Below are 6,235 nucleotides of genomic sequence, written 5' to 3'. Positions count from 1 at the left end.
AGCGACGCTATGCCTTCTGCAACGTTTCCAGTAAAAGTGAGGACGTTCTTTTAATCCATTTACATCATCATTTGCAAAGTGACTTTTTTGGAAGATGTGTAGATATGTTCAACAGACTGTCTCATTATCGTCCTTCTTGTACCAGATCACTTGCATTAATTCTTCATTAGTGTCAGTCAAAATGCCGGACAATGTTGCATTTTCTCCTTCAGAGACATTTTTTATCGTCCCTTTTAATTATTAATGCTGCAAAAGCAAGAACTATTTAAGTTAGATAATATACATTTGAATTATAAACTCAATCAAAATGCATCCATTGATACATTACAAAATTTGCCTAATATTTAACTTGTAAACGACTGAAACTGCAGAAATTGCCCAAAATCACAAAGAAAATGTCAGATGACAAAACAGATCACATGAAAGACTAATGTATATAGAATGTACAAACTTTGTGTCTTGAGAGAAGATAAATTATGAATTGCAGTACCTTCAGAAGTGTTATGAAACCTCCTCAGAATAATACTGAAGAAAATCATAATTATAAATCCAAAATGTGTGCAGCGTCGTCCGAAATGTGGATTGGAACACTTTCAAAGAGACAACAATTAAAAATTCAGTCTAATGTAAATGTTGTCAACTGTAACTAAAAGAACACATCCAACAAAATGCTTCAGCAATACATTGTTACTAAGACCATGCTCATAATAACACAGAATCCACTGAAAATAGATCACAAGCACATGTTCCTGCTCTTTACCACGTGTTTACCACGTGGTGTGAAGAGACAGACACAGAGGCCGCGTCACACTTATTCATATACCTTCAGCATGACTGACAGGAAGTTACAAGATGTCCTCTGTCTCGTATGTCTGAAGGCAAACTGGTAGCATGTTGTTTTTTTCCAGTTTTCTGCAAAAAAATTCTATAATTATAAAATATTTAAAAATGAAAATTCTTAAAACATTTAAACAGAGTATGGAAAGGCACAGTTCAAGGATCCCTGTGCCTATTTATATTTCACTATAACACCACTTGCAAACTACATTTAATAGGTCATTCTGGTCTATCATCCTCGATGAATTGGACTCCCTGCTCATCCCCCATTGATACATCACTAACCTCATGGGGAACGTCAACCTTCAGTTCTCTTTTCCTTCTTTCTCTTGTCTACTCCTAAACTATTGGTCTAATGGAAACTTCTTGAACCTACTTTTCAGTTGTCAAAATTCTCTAATTTAAATAGCAACAAAATAGTTGTGATCAGAAATGTACATAAATTCACCATTTTACAGGATGGTGATATGCAGAAGACAAATTTCACTGTGTGCACCGTGTGCTGTGCTGCTTTGTATCACATGTGACAATCACTTCACTTTACTTTACTAGCAGTGACACATTTTACTCCAGAAAGTACATGAAATTAGTGCATTTTGCTTGTCCCCCTCCTAGTTCGCCATCCTCCCATACTCAGAGGATGTTCCCTTACAAACAAATCTTACAAAGCTGGTTTTATTTTCTCTTTATTCACATTTACAGCATTTATCAGACTCCCTTATCCAGAGCGACTTACAATCAGTAGTTACAGGGACAGTCCCCCCCTGGAGCAACTTAGAGTTAAGTGTCTTGCTCAGGGACACAATGGTAGTAAGTGGGGTTTGAACCTAGGTCTTCTGATTTGTATGCGAGTGTGATACCCCTAGGCTACTACTAATGTTCTCCAATTGCCAATTGGAGAAAATTACATTCAGAAAATTAATCATCAAAGCAGATGTCACAATGCAAGAGAAACAAATAGATGGTGACATCAAATTAAGGGTGTAAAGATAGATTTTAAATAATTATCTTTGCTTTAAAGTAACTGCTGTAAATGTAAGCAAATAATCGCTTGTCACATGAGAGGGACCCAAGTGCAAATGAAACACAGGTTTCTCTGGAATAACAGGTTTTATAACTTTTAATGCAGGGGCTGATAGGTACAGATGATAACGGCCAACTGGGAGGACCGGTCAACTGGGGGCATGACATCGATAATAAAAAAAAAGCCACATTAGAATGTTTAGACACTGGGGGACATTTAGAATGTTTAGACACTGCGCACAAATGTTTGAGGCTCTTTATGGTTTGATTATGGTTGATATGATATGAAGGTGCATTTGAAAACGAACTGTGCTCTGGACCTATTTGATAAGCAGCTACACAATCTTTCATTCGTATACGGAATACACTTTATGTCGTTCAATCACCAATAGCACAGTGTTACAGTTCATTTGCTGTAAAACAGTGCATTTCCAAGGAATTTCTGTTTCCCTTCCCTGGCAGAACTGCAAAGTATTACATGCACCAGTTGTAGCATCTATACAGCACTGCATTTAAAAATTATTGAGAAACTTGTGCTTGATAATTTTTGGCTTAAAATTATGTAATTTTGTATTATGTGATCTCTTACAACTATGTTCTTCATCGATGGTAACTTGAAAGCATGTTGTAAGTCGCTCTGGATAAAAGGCGTCTGCCAAATGCCGTAAATGTATGTGTACTGAACTGTAACAACCATACCTTGACATTCGGTATGAACACACAAGCCGTAATATAATTTTATAGTCATATTTAAAAAAAAATTGTAGACAAGTCACAGTTGGGAAGCGTTATGTATTTTTCTGGAAGAACTGCACATTACATTTTCTGCTGTGATATTGTCACGCCGGAGTGTTGTTTGGGAAGAATGACGGATGGCAAGGTATCAGGGGGAAAACAGTTTAGTCACGAGAAAACTAAAAGACACAAAGGGGATCAGACTCCGGTAGTCGCGTTGGAGAATCGCTCTGTAGACTCTGGATCACGCGGGTCTTTTAAAATGAGGCGGATTAGACTAAACCAGCCGCACGTGACGCTCATTATCCCGTGCCGAAGGAGCCCGGAGAGGGAACGTGTTGAGGAACCCACGACCCAGGACTGTGATACGAGACCTGGGCACCCGCGGCTACACGACATGACACGCAGACACGGGGAAAACCCCGTTTTTGCTGGTATCACGTTCAGAAAACTTCAAAGTGTCTGCTGATGCCCATCATAGTTTAGTGTATCCACTGCAAGAATGCTCTCTGTAAATCTTGATGCTTTCTGTAAATCTTGATGCAACATTGCCCACACTAAACAAATGAAAAGTAAAAAGTACAGTACAGGACAGAGGCCAAGCACAATATAGTGACTGCAGTAGTTCTGAGTAGTTGGCTGAGGACATCATGGGATCATTTCTCTGCATGTCTCATTTCATTATATTATTTGAAACATTTTATGGTGTGACTTCCAATCAAATAAAACGTTTTTCTTAAGAACCCACGTTAAACTTTATATTGGAATGAAGTGCACTCACCTGACAATGTAAACATATTCTGTTGTATTAATAACCTGTTCGGTTACATGGAGTATACGTAGATTAGTTTATGATTACTAGTTTATATGAACTAGTACGTTTAAAGCAGCGAGGCCACTGGTTCTTCCGACCCATGCAGCGACACGTCATGGATAAGCAGCTGCTGAAAAATGATCCGGGTGAATTTGTCTGAAAGTTGAGTCCTGGCGACTGGACTTTCTTTCTTTAATGTAGATGCAGAATGAAACGTCTCTACACTAAAGAAAGAACAGTTGCCATGACTCAACTTTCAGACTTACACCAAGAGTATTTCTGTACCAGAGCTGGTGGAGTGTTGTGTTCACTGGTGTGAGAGTAACCGTTTCTACGTTGGTTACAGCGTCAACATTTGAATCTTGTGACATGCCTTGTGATATGGAAATCTGATTTATAACTAATATTTAAATTAAATTAACTAATAGTTAAATATGCTGAAACATATCTAAGAGTGTATTAACAGATCATGTGTTATCATGAACAAAAAACACATCGTACAGCTGATGGTGTGAAGTCCCATGATTTGACGTTGTCCTTTTCCGGATGCAGTCCTACATACCCAGTTAAAAAAAAAACATTTCAAGCGTGGATGCTATTTCCAATTAAATTGAGATTCAAACAACTATGAAATCCAAATTATTATCGCTCCAGGATAAAAATGTAACCTCAGCACAGCTATTCATCTGGATTTAGGAACCTATAACATTTTTGAAGGTACAAAAGCATTTAAATAAAACACTGGGAGATTATTTTACATCGCATCACCTAAAATACATATTGACCAACTTTCTAACGATGACGAATTGTTGTTCAACATCGACAATGTCCACTAACAATATTATATTTCAATAGCCATCAAATGTACGTTATTTATAGTATAATCCGCGACGCCAGAACGTCTCATCCTCTACTTCCTCGTGATGTATATTCATAAATTATCTATATTCCTCGTGTATATTTACATTTACATTTACGGCATTTGGCAGACGCCCTTATCCAGAGCGACTTACAACGTGCTTTCAAGAGACCATCGATGAAGTGATCAATTCCGGTTCACTAGGACCCCAACTATGAAAACATCTATTTTATTCACTCTGTTGTAGATTCTGTACACAAAGTTACAATTTAATCTAAATATTCTTTAAAGAGGAAGGTCTTGAGCTGTCGTTTGAAAGTGCTCAGTGACTACTTCACGTGTCGCATGGCGCTGGACAATAACAAAGGGACTCCGCGTTGAACACCATCTCTGACACGAGCAAGCGAAACGGTTTTCTTACCTCTTACACGTGGCTTCGGAGCCTTGGCTGTTCGGATTTCCGCGATGCGGAATTGTGTAAAGTTGTGTACATTTCCTTGCCGATGATGCTTTATCGGTCGGAGCCGGTCGTGGATCGTCAAACAGACCATCAGCCAATAGGATTTGAGCTTATTGCCCACGTGTTTCCTACATTTACATTTACAGCATTTACCAGACGCCGTTATTCAGAGCGACTTACAATCAGTAGTTACAGGGACAGTCCCCCCTGGAGACACTAGGAAGGTCTTGCTCAGGGACACAATGGTAGTTAGTCGGATTTGAACCTGGGTCTTCTGGTTCATAGGCGAGTGTGTTACCCACTAGGCCACTACCTCCCTCAAAGGGAAAGGATCTCATTCCCAATGAGGGTTTTATCAAATGTGTGCTATAACAGTAATAACTTAAAATGTAGGGTTTTATTTGCAATATTGTAAATCTAACATCAGCTTTGTATCAGTTGTATTTAATGTAAAAACATACTCCAACTTAAAAATCAATCATAAGTAATTATTTGGTTACTATAAGTGATAAAGTGAAGTGATTGTCATAATTAGTTATTATTATTTTTTTATTTGTTTGTCAGAGCGTGTTTAATCATTACTTCCCAGAACAATTGTTACATTTCAAATTCACAGAACCGACATATTACAGTCTTATGACACAGCTGTTTAAACTCAATTTAAACTGCATAATGACATTTTAAGCATAACAGCAACATTTAATAATAAACTTTATTTACATTTACAGCATTTATCAGACACTCTTACAATCTTACAATCAGTAGTTACAAGGACACTCAGGGTTACGTGTCTTGCTCAGGGACACAATGGTAGTAAGTGGGAACTGAACCTGGGTCTTCTGGTTTGTAGGAGGGTGGGTTACCCACTAGGCTACTACCACCCTTACAGTCATTGTATGAACTATAGAGAAAGAATAGAGGACACTATAAGCAAACTGTAAATTGCTCTATATTGCTTTAAGTACACATTACTACAGAAGTCTAGTGAACATATAAACATTTAAAACATGAATCACCAATTCAAGTGTATACGTATACATATTTTTATTTCCATGGGTTTTCAAATGACAAATGAAAGGTTTTTTAAAATATGTCATGTTTAGGTCTGAAAGTATGCTGAATTTACATGGAATTACATGAATAAAACTCTAGCTTAAGAAGCAGGTAATGTGCTACTTTTTTTCTCTCTTCTGTCTCATAAAAGGGAGACTTTTGAAACTGCTCCCAGGTCATCTCTGCCTGCAAACCCTCTACATGGTATAAAGAGTAGTATGCTGCCCTCGCTCTGGGTTTTCTAGTCTCCACCAGCTAGACAGCGAGATAACCATGCTCCAATAAACAGACTTGTATTTGGTTTCTCTGCTGATTTATTGAAGAATGGCCTCTGACCATTGCCTTCTCTATGACCATCGTAAAACTGGAAAAAATACAAATGTGACGATCAGCTCAATAACATAGAAAATTAGCTCGTTACATGCGCACAGCAAACTAACACAAAATACACATT

At 37.8% G+C, this 6,235-nt stretch overlaps 1 long non-coding RNA gene across 1 annotated transcript; it reads right to left on the bottom strand.

The window, feature by feature from the left end:
* Positions 1–225: 225 nt before the first annotated feature.
* On the bottom strand, positions 226–4,804 carry LOC114796807 (uncharacterized). Its single transcript, XR_003750782.1, has 4 exons — positions 4,690–4,804; positions 824–912; positions 491–590; positions 226–246 (listed from the first exon to the last, which is right to left on the bottom strand). It is a non-coding gene; the product is annotated as an uncharacterized LOC114796807 (long non-coding RNA).
* Positions 4,805–6,235: the final 1,431 nt, after the last annotated feature.

This window comes from Denticeps clupeoides, chromosome 9 (genome assembly GCF_900700375.1).
Source record: "Denticeps clupeoides chromosome 9, fDenClu1.1, whole genome shotgun sequence".
Taxonomy (NCBI): Eukaryota; Metazoa; Chordata; class Actinopteri; order Clupeiformes; family Denticipitidae; genus Denticeps; species Denticeps clupeoides.
This window is presented reverse-complemented; position numbering and strand designations above follow the sequence as displayed.